Source organism: Conger conger, chromosome 12, assembly GCF_963514075.1.
Source record: "Conger conger chromosome 12, fConCon1.1, whole genome shotgun sequence".
Classification (NCBI taxonomy): Eukaryota; Metazoa; Chordata; class Actinopteri; order Anguilliformes; family Congridae; genus Conger; species Conger conger.
In genome coordinates, this window is record NC_083771.1 from 2,427,681 (window position 1) to 2,445,000 (window position 17,320).

The following is a 17,320-nucleotide window of genomic DNA, read 5'->3' on the forward strand; positions in this document are numbered from 1 at the left end:
CCCCCTGGCACCGCTCCCAGCCACCGTAGTCCCTCACCTCCTCTCTCCACCGGCCACACAGCAGGACTGAGGACTTGGACAGGTTCACCCTGGAGCCCGTCCCTGCCGCAAACCTGTCCACCAGGACTCTCACCCTTGCCAGGGACCGAGTCGACGACACAAAAATTGTCGTGTCGTCCGCGTACTGCTGGATTTTCAACTCGGCCCCTGCAGCCCCTGGGATCCTCACCCCGTCCACCCCTGGGTCCCGGCGCACCAGCTCCGCAAAGGGCTCCATGAACAGGACGTAGAGCAGCGGGGAGATTGGGCACCCCTGCCGCACCCCCCCCGCTTGCTCCACAGCCCCGCTCAGAAACCCATTCACTCTTACGCAGCTGTACACTCCCCTGTACAGCATACGCAGCCAAGACAGAAACCGAGGGCCCAAACCCATCCGCTGCAGGACCCGGAACAGGAAGGCGTGCTGCACCCGATCGAAGGCCTTCTCCTGGTCGATGCTGACCACCGCCAGAGGAAGGCCCCGATCGCGCACCCAGTCAATTGTGTCCCGCAGCAGAACCAGGTTCCAGCTGCAGGACCGCCCAGGTACCCCACAAGTTTGGTCAGGGCTGACCAGGACGTCCATCACCTGCTTCAGGCGGACCGCAGCTGCTTTGGCCAGCAGCTTATAGTCCGCCGTCAGCAGGGTGATTGGACGCCAGTTCTTAAGGTCAGCCCTGTCCCCTCCCTTGTGGAGCAGCGTCACCACTCCCTTTCTCATGGAGGCCGACAGCGCTCCCCCCTCCAGAAGCGCCTGAAAGACCTCCATGAGATCCGGACCAATGATGTCCCAAAACTCCCTGTAGAAGTCCCACGGGAGTCCGTCATGCCCCGGGGCCCTCCCTTCCCTCATGGAGCGGAGCGCCCCTGTCAGCTCCTCCAGACTGAGCTCCGCCTCCAGTGCCTGCCCTTCCTCCCGCCCCAACCGGGGCACCACACACCCCAACAGTGCCTCCTGCTCCTCCGGGTCGCACTCTCTCCTGCTGAAGAGGTCTCGGAAGAAGCCCTCCGCGATCCCCAGCATCTCCGGGACCCCCGTTTCCAGCCCCGCTTCCCCTTTCAACCCAGAGATCACGGCGGCCTTCCTCCGAGCCTCAGCAGCCTGAAAAAAAAAAGCAGTGGGCTTCTCCCCCTCCTCCATCTCCCTCAGCCGGCCCTGGAAGGCCAAGGCCTTAGCCCTCCCCTCCAGGAGGCTTCTCACCCTCTCCTTCGCCCCCTCATAGGCCTCCCACCTCACTGCCCTCCCCCTGTTGAGCTGGGTGTGCATATACGCCAAGGCGTCTAGCCACTTCTTCACCTCCGTCCGCTCCCTCCGCCGCTGCGCCATGCTGTACCTTTGGCAAAAAAGGCCGAAACGCACTTTTGCCGCCTCCCACCAGTCTACCACTGTGGAGTAGAACCCCCGCAGTGCCCTCACGGCCTTATAAAAGCCTCGAAAGGCCTCCTGGAACGCCCTGGATTTCATTAGGGAGGTATTCAATTTCCAGTAGCCTGGCCCCCATTGCGTGTTGGGAATGGGGACCGCCACCTGCAGCATGTCATGGTCAGATGCCCATGAAGGCTGCAGCGTGGCGGTCACCCCCACCCACTCCTTCGGCACAAAAATGTAGTCCAGGCGGCTCGCAGCTCCCCTGGAATTCCGCCAGGTAAAGCCTGGAGCCGCCGGATGTGCCGCCCGGAAGGAGTCGACCAGGCCGTAATCCCTGACCAACTCCGCCAGCGCTCTTGCCGAATAATCCCCCCCCCCAGCAGCGCTAGCCCCACCCCCATCCAGCGACACATTAAAGTCCCCCCCCAGGATTATCCGCCTGGAGGTGGACAGACTGGGCACCAGCTCCCTAAAAACCTCCAGCCTCCGCCCACTCCGAGTTGGCCCGTACACATTAAAAATTCTTATTTTAAAAGGACCCTGATTAACGTCTGCGTACATCGCCCGCCCCGCCACAATGTCCACAGACTCCTGGATTTCCATATCAGCGCCCTTCACCAAAATCCCCAGCCCATCGGCATGAACGCTACCCACCGACCACGCCGATGGGCCCCACGTCCACTCCTCTGAGAAACCCAGTACATCCCCCATGTCCCGAAGGTGCACCTCCTGTAACAAAAAAACCTTCCCTCTTGTCGCCGCTAAAGAGGCAAAAAGTGCCTGCCTCTTCCCCGAGTTTCTCAAACCCCGCACATTCAAAGTGATTACATTTACCACCATTTTTTAAACAAAAAAATTTTTACTGACCTTCAATCCCCTTCCTTCTCAGAGGAGTCCCCCCCTCCCTCGAGTCCTTTCTCCATCCCCATCACCCCTGTGATCCCCGCCACATCCCAGCCTGCAAACTGGGAAGCCGGGCTGACTGCCGGTCCCGCTGAGGCCGCAGAGGCTCCGGATGCCTCCTCCAGGTCCACCTCAATGTCCACCTCCTGGGCCTCCCCCTCCGCCGAGTCTGAAAGGGCCAGGAACCTGTTCTGCAGAGGGATGCCCGGTCCTGCCTTTGCTTCTCTCCCGTTCGTGTCCCCCGAGCGAACCCGCTTCCGTGCTGCCACCTGCGCCCACTCCGGCACCTCTCCCTCTGGAGGAGGGCTGTCCCCCCACGCCAACGGGGTCTGCAGGTCCGCAGTGGTGCACATAGCCGCTCCCTCCGCCTCCGGGGACAAAACCTCCTCCACAGGAGGCACCGACAAAGGGGAAAATAGCTCCGGCGAACCCTCTCTTGGGACTCCGGACTCCTCCGCCCAGACCCTCGCCTTCATCACCACTGCCCCAAGCCCCAAACCCAGGCCAGGACGCGAGGAAGGCCCGAAGATCTGCCCCGGTGAGTAGGCCCGGACCGGACCGGAATCCGGACCCAGACCGGAACCCGGAACCGGACCAGAACCCGGAGCCGGACCGGAACCCGAACCGGAATCCGGAGCCGGACCGGAACCCGAACCGGAATCCGAAGCCGGACCGGACCCCAGAGCCGGACCCGGGCCGGAACCCGGAGCCCGCACGGAATCCGGAGCCGGACCGGAACCCGGAGCCGGACCGGAACCCAAAGCCAGACCCGGACCGGAAACCGGAGCCCGACCGGAAACCGGAGCCCGACCGGAAGCCGGACCCGACCCAGACCAAGCCTCCATGGTCTCACTGGACCCCCTTGCCTCTTGCTCTGTACTCCCCTCCGCGCCCCTCCGTGGCTCCTCCAAAGCTGAGGTCTCGCTCCTGTGCCCAGGATGCAGGGATGGTTCCGGAACCGGAGCCAGCCCACCAGGCCCCACCCCTTCCTGATCCGGCCTAGTGGCCAAGGCCGCCGCAGAGCCTGGGCTAGTAGTGCTGGAAGGCCCAGCCCCGTGCTCCGAAGCCTGCCCTCCCTCCGTAGCCGACTCCCCTGCTTCTCGCCCGGCCTTCCTGGTGCTAGGCCGTGCTTGACCTCCAGGAGGCCCAGAGTAGGCCCCAAACTCACCCTGCACCAGGGCCGCAAACGACCTCACCCTTTCTGGGCAGGCCCGGAAAAGGTGCTCCACACTCCCGCAAAGACTGCACATTTTCGGGGCCACACAGTCTCTTGTAGCATGCTCCGCCGATGCACAATGCCTACATCGGTCAGTGGAGCACACCGCCTTAACATGCCCATACAGTCCACACCTACGACAGTACAAAGGTTGCCCTGGGTATACCAGGTAGCCCCTGTCCGGGCCTATGGAGAAGGCCCCAGGAGGATGTGCTACCCCCCCCACCCCTGAAGGATCCTGCTTAAAACGGACATTAAAACGTCTTTTCCCGTTCCAAAAACCAAATCTGTCTTTCAATTTCACCCCCTCCCTCACATCTGAACAGTACCTGAGCAGGAAGGCCAGGATGTCCTCCTCCCGAACAAAGGGGTTGTAGAGGTGGATCATCAGGGGTCGCAGGGCCTTGTTGTATAGCAAGTGGACGGTAATCCCTTGCAGTGCCGGGTCCTCTTTGTGTTCCACAAATTTCTGGTGCAGGTTGTAGCAGGCGGCTTCTGACACAAACGTTAAATCAAAAAACCCTCGTGGGGAAAAATCCTGGAGGCAAAAAACTGTCTCGCTGTCAACCCTTAGTAACTCCTTCAAGATGTTCTTCACAAAAAAATCCAAAGTGAAACCTTTCCTCCTCTCTCCGTCCTCCATCTCCACCCGAACCGTGTTCCTCAGCCGCACCCTGTGGGTCGGCACGTCACCTTCCGGCGTTCCCATCCTCTTCCCGTCTTTATCTTAGCCAAAAGGCCGAGAAGCGATAACCGCAAACTGGCCCCTGCCGACGGCGCCCTCCCGGTGGCCCCGGACCGCGCTCGGGGCAGACGCCACCTGGCCCAGGGGCCGGCCCCCCTCCCCGCCTTCCCAAGAACCCTGCGCACGCACTGACTGGCCGGTCGGCGAGCTACCGTAACGACCGGACTCAGCTGGCTCCTCCCACCAAGATCCACTGTCCTCCACTGGCAGGCACAGCCGCCAAAAACACTCGACACATACCGAGTACGCTGTTACGTACTGACTACCGAGTTACTTACTGAATAGCCGCTCTCTAGGCAGCGACCAAAGCTATTTAGCGAGCGGGGCATCGATCGCACGCGGCAAGCAGGCGATAAGCCAGAAACGAGCAAGTCGGCGACTCGCAAGCAACCCGCATACCTGTCGCACATTGCCGTCTGTCCTTAAACCGTTCGAAGTTGCCCCGCCCTGTGGACGGAGCATCCAAAAATAGCACAAACTCAGGTGCGTTCCTCTCCACGGAAATCTTTAGTAAAAGGCGAAAGATTTGTGCGTGCTGAAGAGAAACCCGAGCGAAATGTGACCTTTCAGCGCACCAGGCGCCTCCGGCCCCCTTCCCAGCCACTCCCACTGACCCGGGGTTGCCACTGCCGCCAGCCGGCCGGACAGACAATCCGAGAGGGAAGGTGGGAAAAGCGAGACAGCGCAATGACAACAAACAGTTACGTCCCGCACAGAAAACTACATCATTTTGCTAAAAAACAGAGGCAAGCACACTTACAACAAGGGCACATATTCACCCTATTTACAACACAATTTACATACATACAAAATAAACAAACAAACAAACAAACAAACAAACAAACAAAAAGGGGGAAGAACAGGGCAACAAAACACAACCTTTTTTTGCACAAAACTTGGAGAGGCGCACCGTTCCCGAACGCACTGCAATAACGGGTCGATGCTTGAAGCGGACGGAGCAAGCTCCTTCTCCGACTCCCTGTGCCAAAAATCCGTTTAATATATAGTCCCCTGATAGGGGACGTATCAGATATTAAACTGATAAGAACAGATACTACACTTGATCTTAGCCAAAAGGCCGAGAAGCGATAACCGCAAACTGGCCCCTGCCGACGGCGCCCTCCCGGTGGCCCCGGACCGCGCTCGGGGCAGACGCCACCTGGCCCAGGGGCCGGCCCCCCTCCCCGCCTTCCCAAGAACCCTGCGCACGCACTGACTGGCCGGTCGGCGAGCTACCGTAACGACCGGACTCAGCTGGCTCCTCCCACCAAGATCCACTGTCCTCCACTGGCAGGCACAGCCGCCAAAAACACTCGACACATACCGAGTACGCTGTTACGTACTGACTACCGAGTTACTTACTGAATAGCCGCTCTCTAGGCAGCGACCAAAGCTATTTAGCGAGCGGGGCATCGATCGCACGCGGCAAGCAGGCGATAAGCCAGAAACGAGCAAGTCGGCGACTCGCAAGCAACCCGCATACCTGTCGCACATTGCCGTCTGTCCTTAAACCGTTCGAAGTTGCCCCGCCCTGTGGACGGAGCATCCAAAAATAGCACAAACTCAGGTGCGTTCCTCTCCACGGAAATCTTTAGTAAAAGGCGAAAGATTTGTGCGTGCTGAAGAGAAACCCGAGCGAAATGTGACCTTTCAGCGCACCAGGCGCCTCCGGCCCCCTTCCCAGCCACTCCCACTGACCCGGGGTTGCCACTGCCGCCAGCCGGCCGGACAGACAATCCGAGAGGGAAGGTGGGAAAAGCGAGACAGCGCAATGACAACAAACAGTTACGTCCCGCACAGAAAACTACATCATTTTGCTAAAAAACAGAGGCAAGCACACTTACAACAAGGGCACATATTCACCCTATTTACAACACAATTTACATACATACAAAATAAACAAACAAACAAACAAACAAACAAACAAACAAAAAGGGGGAAGAACAGGGCAACAAAACACAACCTTTTTTTGCACAAAACTTGGAGAGGCGCACCGTTCCCGAACGCACTGCAATAACGGGTCGATGCTTGAAGCGGACGGAGCAAGCTCCTTCTCCGACTCCCTGTGCCAAAAATCCGTTTAATATATAGTCCCCTGATAGGGGACGTATCAGATATTAAACTGATAAGAACAGATACTACACTTGATCTTAGCCAAAAGGCCGAGAAGCGATAACCGCAAACTGGCCCCTGCCGACGGCGCCCTCCCGGTGGCCCCGGACCGCGCTCGGGGCAGACGCCACCTGGCCCAGGGGCCGGCCCCCCTCCCCGCCTTCCCAAGAACCCTGCGCACGCACTGACTGGCCGGTCGGCGAGCTACCGTAACGACCGGACTCAGCTGGCTCCTCCCACCAAGATCCACTGTCCTCCACTGGCAGGCACAGCCGCCAAAAACACTCGACACATACCGAGTACGCTGTTACGTACTGACTACCGAGTTACTTACTGAATAGCCGCTCTCTAGGCAGCGACCAAAGCTATTTAGCGAGCGGGGCATCGATCGCACGCGGCAAGCAGGCGATAAGCCAGAAACGAGCAAGTCGGCGACTCGCAAGCAACCCGCATACCTGTCGCACATTGCCGTCTGTCCTTAAACCGTTCGAAGTTGCCCCGCCCTGTGGACGGAGCATCCAAAAATAGCACAAACTCAGGTGCGTTCCTCTCCACGGAAATCTTTAGTAAAAGGCGAAAGATTTGTGCGTGCTGAAGAGAAACCCGAGCGAAATGTGACCTTTCAGCGCACCAGGCGCCTCCGGCCCCCTTCCCAGCCACTCCCACTGACCCGGGGTTGCCACTGCCGCCAGCCGGCCGGACAGACAATCCGAGAGGGAAGGTGGGAAAAGCGAGACAGCGCAATGACAACAAACAGTTACGTCCCGCACAGAAAACTACATCATTTTGCTAAAAAACAGAGGCAAGCACACTTACAACAAGGGCACATATTCACCCTATTTACAACACAATTTACATACATACAAAATAAACAAACAAACAAACAAACAAACAAACAAACAAAAAGGGGGAAGAACAGGGCAACAAAACACAACCTTTTTTTGCACAAAACTTGGAGAGGCGCACCGTTCCCGAACGCACTGCAATAACGGGTCGATGCTTGAAGCGGACGGAGCAAGCTCCTTCTCCGACTCCCTGTGCCAAAAATCCGTTTAATATATAGTCCCCTGATAGGGGACGTATCAGATATTAAACTGATAAGAACAGATTTTTTTTTGTATTTAAATTAATTTATTGGTCCGCACCAACCTCATTACATTTTCATACAAACAATAAACAAACAAATTCCAAACCACAGCCTCTTAACAACTGTAAACTCAAAACCCCACCCTCCCCTGAAGTCCCAAAGTCCCAACACATTCCCACTGTATCAACCCATTTCAAACCAAACAAAAACCGAACCGAAACAACCATACAACCCCCCACCCCACCCCCTCCCACCCCCCACTTACCCTAATTACAAAACCCCAAACAAACAACTCCAACAACAAAAACAATACAAATACAAAAACAACAAGAAGAACCCCACCCTCCACCCTCCCCCCTCCCCACCCCACCCCACCCCACCCCACAAACCCCGAACCCAACCACCCCAATCACATACATTCTATTTACATGCTTACATATTCCCAGGACCCCCCTCCCAGAGGAAGAGCCTTTCCAGGCCTCCCCAGTACTCCCGCACCCATTCCCACCCGTGCACCACCCCATCCCCCCTTATTCTCTCCGCTACCCTCCCCGAGAACCTATAGTAGAGCTGGCTGGGAGTCAGGACCCTCAGCCTCGTCCCCACTGCTGCCATCCTGTCCTCCCACAGCACCCACTTGCCATACCCTATCACCTCCCACACTACACCCTCAGCCACAGCTCCCACTGCTGCCAGCCCCCGCCTATACAGGACTCTCTCTCTGCTCAGGGTGAAAGCAGGCCCTACCCCACTGAGGAGGCCCTGCACCAACCCCCAGTACACCCTTGCGAACCGGCACTCCCATAGGGCGTGAGCCACCGACTCCACCAGCCCACAGCCCCTTGGACAGAGTGGACTGGCACTGCACCCATGGCGATGCAGCACCTCCCGCACCGACAGCCTGCCCATCGCGCACAGCCAGTGGAGGTCCCGCACCACCCCTGGTGCCCTCCCCCCGCTCACCTTGCCCCACTCGAGGTTCAGCGGCACCCCTTCAGGACCTGCCACTTGCCTGCCCGCAATGCTCTTATACAGCAGCCTGTGCTGGAGAAGTCTCTCCCTCTCCACTGGAGCCGGGCACTGCCTAAGGAAGCGCTGCACCGCCTGATAGGCCGGGGACTGCTGTTCTGCCCGTGGAGCCACGTGGGTCAGCGGCACCCAGTGCCTCAGCGCGTTTGCCAGGTGGAGACGGGCGAAGTGGTAGCACTTATGTGGGACCCTTTCCAGGACCATTCTACATGCGAAAGCTGTAAATATCGCGTCAAGCTTCAGGGGGATTCTCGGCACGCCGCGACCCCCCATGTCCACTGGCATGTACATGAGGTCGCGACGCACATATTCGTACCTCCCTCCCCACAGAAACTTGAACATGGCCCTGGTCAGGGCCACCTTGATCCTAGCAGGAACTGGGAAGACGTAGGCCAGATGCAAGAGTAGCGGGAGCAGGACAGCCCTCACCACTACCACCCTCCCAGTCAGCGACAGCCGCCTGCGTGCCCACACCCCCAGCCGCGATCTCACCAGCGCCATACGTTCTTCCCAGTTCCGCTCACCACTGCCCTGGGGAAAGAAGCGCACCCCCAACACCTTCAGTCCCCCTTGGCACCGCTCCCAGCCACCATAGTCCCTCACCTCCTCTCTCCACCGGCCACACAGCAGGACTGAGGACTTGGACAGGTTCACCCTGGAGCCCGTCCCTGCCGCAAACCTGTCCACCAGGACTCTCACCCTTGCCAGGGACCGAGTTGAAGACACAAAAATTGTTGTGTCATCAGCATACTGCTGGATCTTCAACTCGGCCCCTGCAGCCCCTGGGATCCTCACCCCGTCCACACCTGGGTCCCGACGCACCAGCTCTGCGAAGGGCTCCATGAACAGGACGTAGAGCAGCGGGGAGATTGGGCACCCCTGCCGCACCCCCCCCGCTTGCTCCACAGCCCCGCTCAGAAACCCATTTATTTTCACACAGCTGTACACTCCCCTGTACAGAATGCGCAACCAGGACAGAAAATGGGGGCCCAAACCCATCCGCTGCAGGACCCGGAACAGGAAGGCGTGCTGCACCCGATCGAAGGCCTTCTCCTGGTCGATGCTGACCACCGCCAGAGGAAGGCCCCGATCGCGCACCCAGTCAATTGTGTCCCGCAGCAGAACCAGGTTCCAGCTGCAGGACCGCCCCGGTACCCCACAAGTTTGGTCAGGGCTGACCAGGACGTCCATCACCTGCTTCAGGCGGACCGCAGCTGCTTTGGCCAGCAGCTTATAGTCCGCCGTCAGCAGGGTGATTGGACGCCAGTTCTTAAGGTCAGCCCTGTCCCCTCCCTTGTAGAGCAGCGTCACCACTCCTTTCCTCATGGAGGCCGACAGCGCTCCCCCCTCCAGAAGCGCCTGAAACACCTCCACGAGGTCCGGACCAATGATGTCCCAAAACTCCCTATAGAACTCCCACGGGAGTCCGTCATGCCCCGGGGCCTTCCCTTCCCTCATGGAGCGGAGCGCCCCTGTCAGCTCCTCCAAACTGAGCTCCGCCTCCAGCGCCTGCCCTTCCTCCCGCCCCAACCGGGGCACCACACACCCCAGCAGTGCCTCCTGCTCCTCCGGGTCGCACTCTCTCCTGCTGAAGAGGTCTCGGAAGAAGCCCTCCGCGATCCCCAGCATCTCCGGGACCCCCGTTTCCAGCCCCGCTTCCCCTTTCAACCCGGTGATCACGGCGGCCCTCCTCCGAGCCTCAGCAGCCTGAAAGAAATATGCGGTGGCCTTCTCCCCCTCCTCCATCTCCCTCAGCCGGCCCTGGAAGGCCGAGGCCTTAGCTCTTCCCTCCAGGAGGCTTCTCACCCTCTCCTTCGCCCCCTCATACGCCTCCCACCTCACTGCCCTCCCCCTGTTGAGCTGGGCGTGCATATAGGCGAGGAGATCTAACCACCTCCTCACCTCAGCCCGCTCCCTCCGCCGCTGCGCCATGCTGAAGTTTCGGCAGAACAGCCCGAAACGCCCTTTGGCCGCCTCCCACCACTCCACCGCTGTGGGGTACAAGCCCCGCAGAGCCCTCACGGCCTTATACAGCCCTCTAAAAGCCTCCTGGAATACCCTAGATTTTATTAGGGAGGTATTCAGCTTCCAGTACCCCGGCCCCCATTGCGTGTCGGGAATGGGGACCGCCACCTGCAGCATGTCATGGTCCGATGCCCATGAAGGCTGCAGCGTGGCGGTCACCCCCGCCCACTCCTTTGGTACGAAGATGTAATCCAGGCGGCTCGCAGCTCCCCTGGAGTTACGCCAGGTAACGCCTGGAGCCGCCGGATGTGCTGCCCGAAAGGAGTCGACCAGGCCGTGGTCCCTGACCAGCTCTGCCAGCGCTCTCGCTGAATGTTCCACTCCAGCAGCGCTAGCCCCACCCCCATCCAGCGACACATTAAAATCCCCCCCCAGGATGATCCGTCTGGAGGTGGACAGACTGGGCACCAGCTCCCTGAAAACCTCCAGCCTCCGCCCACTCCGAGTCGGCCCGTACACATTAACCACCCGTAATTTGCAAGAAGCGCAATCCAAGTCTGTAAACATTGCCCGCCCCGCCACAATGTCCACAGACTCCTGGACTTCCATCCCTACTCCCTTTACAAGGATCCCCAGCCCATCGGCATGAACGCTGCCCACCGACCACGCCGATGGGCCCCACGTCCACTCCTTCGTAAAGAGAAGTACGTCCCCCATGTCCCGAAGATGCACCTCTTGCAACAAAAACACATCTCCACCTGTTGCCGCCAAAGAGGCAAAAAGTGCCTGCCTCTTCCCCGAGCTCCGCAACCCCCGCACATTCAAGGTAAAAACATTAAACACCATTATTTTAAACAAATTTTTTTTACCTACCCACCCTTACCTTCAATCTCCTTCCTTCTCGGAGGAGTCCCCCCCTCCCTCGAGTCCTTTCTCCATCCCCATCACCCCTGTTATTCCCGCCACATCCCAGCCCACAAACTGGGAAGACGGGCTGACTGCCGGTCCTACTGAGGCCGCAGAGGCTCCAGGTGCTTCCTCCCGGTCCACCTCAATGTCCACCTCCTGGGCCTCCCCCTCCGCCGAGTCCGATAGGGCCAGGAACCTGTTCTGCAGAGGGATGCCCGGTCCCGCCTTTGCTTCCCTCCCGTTTGTGTCCCCCGAGCGAACCCGCTTCCGCGCTGCCACCTGCGCCCACTCCGGCACCTCCCCCTCTGGAGGAGGGCTGTCCCCCCACGCCAACGGGGTCTGCAGGTCCGCCGTGGTGCACATAGCCGCTCCCTCCGCCTCCGGGGACAAGACCTCCTCACCAAGAGGCACAGACAGGGGGGAGAATAGCTCCGGCGAACCCTCTCTCGGGACCCCGGACTCCTCCGCCACGGCCCTCGCCTTCATCACCACTGCGCCCAGCCCCAAGCCCAGGCCAGGACGCGAGGAAGGCCCGAAGATCTGCTCACCCTTGGACCTCCCATCCATGCCTCCCAGCGCCGGAGCAGGATCCCGATCTCTTGGCCTCGCGGCGAAAGCCCGGACCGGACCGGAATCCAGACCCAAACCGGAACTCCTAGCCGGACCGGAACCCGGACCGGAATCCGGACCCGGACCGGAACCCGGACCGGAATCCGGACCCGGACCGGAACCCGAACCGGAATCCGGAGCCGGACCGGAACCCGAACCGGAATCCGGAGCCGGACCGGACCCATGAGCAGGACCCGGACCGGAGCTCGGGGGCGCAGCGGAAACCGGTCCCGACCCAGACCCAGACCCAGCCGCCATGACCTCATTGGATCCACCTGCTTCCTGCTCCGGTCTCCCATCCGCGCCGCTCCGTGGCTCCTCCAAGACTGAGGCCTCGCCCCCATGCCCAGGACGGAGGGACGGATCCAGAACAGGAGCCAGCCCCCCAGGCCCCACCCCTTCCTGAACCGGCCTAGTGGCCAAGGCCGCCGCAGAGCCTGGGCTTGTAGTGCTGGAAGGCCCAGCCCCGTGCTCCGAAGCCTGCCCTCCCTCCGTAGCCGACTCCCCTGCTTCTCGCCCGGCCTTCTTGGTGCTAGGCCGTGCTCGACCTCCAGGAGGCCCAGAGTAGGCCCCAAACTCGCCCTGCACCAAGGCCGCAAACGACCTCACCCTTTCTGGGCAAGCCCGGAAAAGGTGCTCCACACTCCCGCAAAGACTGCATGTTTTCGGGGCCACGCAGTCTTTTGTCGTGTGCTCCGTCGATGCACAGTGCCTGCATCGGTCGGTGGAGCACACCGCCTTAACGTGCCCGTACATCCCACACCGTCTACAGTACAATGGCTGGCCTGGGTACACCAGGTAGCCTCTGTCCGGGCCTATGGAGAAGGCCCCTGGTGGATGCGCGATCCCCCCCACACCTGAGGGATCTTGCTTAAAACGTACATAAAACCGCCTCTTACCGTTCCAGAAGCCAAACTTGTCCTTCAGCTTGACTGCCTCCTTCACCTCCGAACAATACCTCCGCAGGAAAGCCAAGATGTCCTCCTCCCGCACAAAAGGGTTGTACATGTGGACGGTAAGAGGTCTCAGGGCCTTGGTGTATAACAAATGCATCGTAATGCCTTGTAGCGCCGGATTTCCTTCGCACTCCAAGAACTTTCGATGCAAATTAAAACACGCCGCTTCCGAAAAAAAAGTTAAATCAAAAAACCCTCTTTGGGAAAAATCCTGCAGACAAAACACCGTTTTCCGATCCACCATCAAAATATCCTTCAAAACTTTTTCAACAAAAAAATCCAAATTAAAGCCGTTGCGTTTCTCTCCCTCCTCCATCTCCACACGAACCGTGTTCTGCAGCCGCACCCGATAGGCCGGCAATCCACCGTCTGGTGTCTCCATCCTCTTCTCTATCTTTTAGCCAAAAGGCCGAGAAGCGATAACCGCAAACTGGCCCCTGCCGACGGCGCCCTCCCGGTGGCCCCGGACCGCGCTCGGGGCAGACGCCACCTGGCCCAGGGGCCGGCCCCCCTCCCCGCCTTCCCAAGAACCCTGCGCACGCACTGACTGGCCGGTCGGCGAGCTACCGTAACGACCGGACTCAGCTGGCTCCTCCCACCAAGATCCACTGTCCTCCACTGGCAGGCACAGCCGCCAAAAACACTCGACACATACCGAGTACGCTGTTACGTACTGACTACCGAGTTACTTACTGAATAGCCGCTCTCTAGGCAGCGACCAAAGCTATTTAGCGAGCGGGGCATCGATCGCACGCGGCAAGCAGGCGATAAGCCAGAAACGAGCAAGTCGGCGACTCGCAAGCAACCCGCATACCTGTCGCACATTGCCGTCTGTCCTTAAACCGTTCGAAGTTGCCCCGCCCTGTGGACGGAGCATCCAAAAATAGCACAAACTCAGGTGCGTTCCTCTCCACGGAAATCTTTAGTAAAAGGCGAAAGATTTGTGCGTGCTGAAGAGAAACCCGAGCGAAATGTGACCTTTCAGCGCACCAGGCGCCTCCGGCCCCCTTCCCAGCCACTCCCACTGACCCGGGGTTGCCACTGCCGCCAGCCGGCCGGACAGACAATCCGAGAGGGAAGGTGGGAAAAGCGAGACAGCGCAATGACAACAAACAGTTACGTCCCGCACAGAAAACTACATCATTTTGCTAAAAAACAGAGGCAAGCACACTTACAACAAGGGCACATATTCACCCTATTTACAACACAATTTACATACATACAAAATAAACAAACAAACAAACAAACAAACAAACAAACAAAAAGGGGGAAGAACAGGGCAACAAAACACAACCTTTTTTTGCACAAAACTTGGAGAGGCGCACCGTTCCCGAACGCACTGCAATAACGGGTCGATGCTTGAAGCGGACGGAGCAAGCTCCTTCTCCGACTCCCTGTGCCAAAAATCCGTTTAATATATAGTCCCCTGATAGGGGACGTATCAGATATTAAACTGATAAGAACAGATACTACACTTGATCTTAGCCAAAAGGCCGAGAAGCGATAACCGCAAACTGGCCCCTGCCGACGGCGCCCTCCCGGTGGCCCCGGACCGCGCTCGGGGCAGACGCCACCTGGCCCAGGGGCCGGCCCCCCTCCCCGCCTTCCCAAGAACCCTGCGCACGCACTGACTGGCCGGTCGGCGAGCTACCGTAACGACCGGACTCAGCTGGCTCCTCCCACCAAGATCCACTGTCCTCCACTGGCAGGCACAGCCGCCAAAAACACTCGACACATACCGAGTACGCTGTTACGTACTGACTACCGAGTTACTTACTGAATAGCCGCTCTCTAGGCAGCGACCAAAGCTATTTAGCGAGCGGGGCATCGATCGCACGCGGCAAGCAGGCGATAAGCCAGAAACGAGCAAGTCGGCGACTCGCAAGCAACCCGCATACCTGTCGCACATTGCCGTCTGTCCTTAAACCGTTCGAAGTTGCCCCGCCCTGTGGACGGAGCATCCAAAAATAGCACAAACTCAGGTGCGTTCCTCTCCACGGAAATCTTTAGTAAAAGGCGAAAGATTTGTGCGTGCTGAAGAGAAACCCGAGCGAAATGTGACCTTTCAGCGCACCAGGCGCCTCCGGCCCCCTTCCCAGCCACTCCCACTGACCCGGGGTTGCCACTGCCGCCAGCCGGCCGGACAGACAATCCGAGAGGGAAGGTGGGAAAAGCGAGACAGCGCAATGACAACAAACAGTTACGTCCCGCACAGAAAACTACATCATTTTGCTAAAAAACAGAGGCAAGCACACTTACAACAAGGGCACATATTCACCCTATTTACAACACAATTTACATACATACAAAATAAACAAACAAACAAACAAACAAACAAACAAACAAAAAGGGGGAAGAACAGGGCAACAAAACACAACCTTTTTTTGCACAAAACTTGGAGAGGCGCACCGTTCCCGAACGCACTGCAATAACGGGTCGATGCTTGAAGCGGACGGAGCAAGCTCCTTCTCCGACTCCCTGTGCCAAAAATCCGTTTAATATATAGTCCCCTGATAGGGGACGTATCAGATATTAAACTGATAAGAACAGATACTACACTTGATCTTAGCCAAAAGGCCGAGAAGCGATAACCGCAAACTGGCCCCTGCCGACGGCGCCCTCCCGGTGGCCCCGGACCGCGCTCGGGGCAGACGCCACCTGGCCCAGGGGCCGGCCCCCCTCCCCGCCTTCCCAAGAACCCTGCGCACGCACTGACTGGCCGGTCGGCGAGCTACCGTAACGACCGGACTCAGCTGGCTCCTCCCACCAAGATCCACTGTCCTCCACTGGCAGGCACAGCCGCCAAAAACACTCGACACATACCGAGTACGCTGTTACGTACTGACTACCGAGTTACTTACTGAATAGCCGCTCTCTAGGCAGCGACCAAAGCTATTTAGCGAGCGGGGCATCGATCGCACGCGGCAAGCAGGCGATAAGCCAGAAACGAGCAAGTCGGCGACTCGCAAGCAACCCGCATACCTGTCGCACATTGCCGTCTGTCCTTAAACCGTTCGAAGTTGCCCCGCCCTGTGGACGGAGCATCCAAAAATAGCACAAACTCAGGTGCGTTCCTCTCCACGGAAATCTTTAGTAAAAGGCGAAAGATTTGTGCGTGCTGAAGAGAAACCCGAGCGAAATGTGACCTTTCAGCGCACCAGGCGCCTCCGGCCCCCTTCCCAGCCACTCCCACTGACCCGGGGTTGCCACTGCCGCCAGCCGGCCGGACAGACAATCCGAGAGGGAAGGTGGGAAAAGCGAGACAGCGCAATGACAACAAACAGTTACGTCCCGCACAGAAAACTACATCATTTTGCTAAAAAACAGAGGCAAGCACACTTACAACAAGGGCACATATTCACCCTATTTACAACACAATTTACATACATACAAAATAAACAAACAAACAAACAAACAAACAAACAAACAAAAAGGGGGAAGAACAGGGCAACAAAACACAACCTTTTTTTGCACAAAACTTGGAGAGGCGCACCGTTCCCGAACGCACTGCAATAACGGGTCGATGCTTGAAGCGGACGGAGCAAGCTCCTTCTCCGACTCCCTGTGCCAAAAATCCGTTTAATATATAGTCCCCTGATAGGGGACGTATCAGATATTAAACTGATAAGAACAGATACTACACTTGATCTTAGCCAAAAGGCCGAGAAGCGATAACCGCAAACTGGCCCCTGCCGACGGCGCCCTCCCGGTGGCCCCGGACCGCGCTCGGGGCAGACGCCACCTGGCCCAGGGGCCGGCCCCCCTCCCCGCCTTCCCAAGAACCCTGCGCACGCACTGACTGGCCGGTCGGCGAGCTACCGTAACGACCGGACTCAGCTGGCTCCTCCCACCAAGATCCACTGTCCTCCACTGGCAGGCACAGCCGCCAAAAACACTCGACACATACCGAGTACGCTGTTACGTACTGACTACCGAGTTACTTACTGAATAGCCGCTCTCTAGGCAGCGACCAAAGCTATTTAGCGAGCGGGGCATCGATCGCACGCGGCAAGCAGGCGATAAGCCAGAAACGAGCAAGTCGGCGACTCGCAAGCAACCCGCATACCTGTCGCACATTGCCGTCTGTCCTTAAACCGTTCGAAGTTGCCCCGCCCTGTGGACGGAGCATCCAAAAATAGCACAAACTCAGGTGCGTTCCTCTCCACGGAAATCTTTAGTAAAAGGCGAAAGATTTGTGCGTGCTGAAGAGAAACCCGAGCGAAATGTGACCTTTCAGCGCACCAGGCGCCTCCGGCCCCCTTCCCAGCCACTCCCACTGACCCGGGGTTGCCACTGCCGCCAGCCGGCCGGACAGACAATCCGAGAGGGAAGGTGGGAAAAGCGAGACAGCGCAATGACAACAAACAGTTACGTCCCGCAC

General features: G+C 58.5%; 12 non-coding genes and 1 pseudogene across 12 annotated transcripts; all 13 read right to left on the reverse strand.

Moving 5' to 3' along the window:
* Positions 1–4,710: 4,710 nt before the first annotated feature.
* LOC133105984 (U5 spliceosomal RNA) lies at positions 4,711–4,827 on the reverse strand. The gene has a single exon (XR_009704166.1). It is a non-coding gene; the product is annotated as a U5 spliceosomal RNA (small nuclear RNA).
* Positions 4,828–5,171: 344 nt separating this feature from the next.
* Positions 5,172–5,362, reverse strand: LOC133106204 (U2 spliceosomal RNA). The gene has a single exon (XR_009704374.1). It is a non-coding gene; the product is annotated as a U2 spliceosomal RNA (small nuclear RNA).
* Positions 5,363–5,794: 432 nt separating this feature from the next.
* On the reverse strand, positions 5,795–5,911 carry LOC133105985 (U5 spliceosomal RNA). The gene has a single exon (XR_009704167.1). It is a non-coding gene; the product is annotated as a U5 spliceosomal RNA (small nuclear RNA).
* Positions 5,912–6,255: 344 nt separating this feature from the next.
* Positions 6,256–6,446, reverse strand: LOC133106205 (U2 spliceosomal RNA). Its single transcript, XR_009704375.1, has one exon. It is a non-coding gene; the product is annotated as a U2 spliceosomal RNA (small nuclear RNA).
* A 432-nt stretch (positions 6,447–6,878) lies between these two features.
* On the reverse strand, positions 6,879–6,995 carry LOC133105987 (U5 spliceosomal RNA). The gene has a single exon (XR_009704168.1). It is a non-coding gene; the product is annotated as a U5 spliceosomal RNA (small nuclear RNA).
* Positions 6,996–7,339: 344 nt separating this feature from the next.
* LOC133106429 (U2 spliceosomal RNA) lies at positions 7,340–7,519 on the reverse strand (annotated as a pseudogene).
* Positions 7,520–13,792: 6,273 nt separating this feature from the next.
* On the reverse strand, positions 13,793–13,909 carry LOC133105988 (U5 spliceosomal RNA). Its single transcript, XR_009704169.1, has one exon. It is a non-coding gene; the product is annotated as a U5 spliceosomal RNA (small nuclear RNA).
* A 344-nt stretch (positions 13,910–14,253) lies between these two features.
* On the reverse strand, positions 14,254–14,444 carry LOC133106206 (U2 spliceosomal RNA). The gene has a single exon (XR_009704376.1). It is a non-coding gene; the product is annotated as a U2 spliceosomal RNA (small nuclear RNA).
* Positions 14,445–14,876: 432 nt separating this feature from the next.
* Positions 14,877–14,993, reverse strand: LOC133105989 (U5 spliceosomal RNA). The gene has a single exon (XR_009704170.1). It is a non-coding gene; the product is annotated as a U5 spliceosomal RNA (small nuclear RNA).
* A 344-nt stretch (positions 14,994–15,337) lies between these two features.
* Positions 15,338–15,528, reverse strand: LOC133106207 (U2 spliceosomal RNA). Its single transcript, XR_009704377.1, has one exon. It is a non-coding gene; the product is annotated as a U2 spliceosomal RNA (small nuclear RNA).
* Positions 15,529–15,960: 432 nt separating this feature from the next.
* Positions 15,961–16,077, reverse strand: LOC133105991 (U5 spliceosomal RNA). The gene has a single exon (XR_009704172.1). It is a non-coding gene; the product is annotated as a U5 spliceosomal RNA (small nuclear RNA).
* Positions 16,078–16,421: 344 nt separating this feature from the next.
* LOC133106208 (U2 spliceosomal RNA) lies at positions 16,422–16,612 on the reverse strand. The gene has a single exon (XR_009704378.1). It is a non-coding gene; the product is annotated as a U2 spliceosomal RNA (small nuclear RNA).
* A 432-nt stretch (positions 16,613–17,044) lies between these two features.
* LOC133105992 (U5 spliceosomal RNA) lies at positions 17,045–17,161 on the reverse strand. Its single transcript, XR_009704173.1, has one exon. It is a non-coding gene; the product is annotated as a U5 spliceosomal RNA (small nuclear RNA).
* Positions 17,162–17,320: the final 159 nt, after the last annotated feature.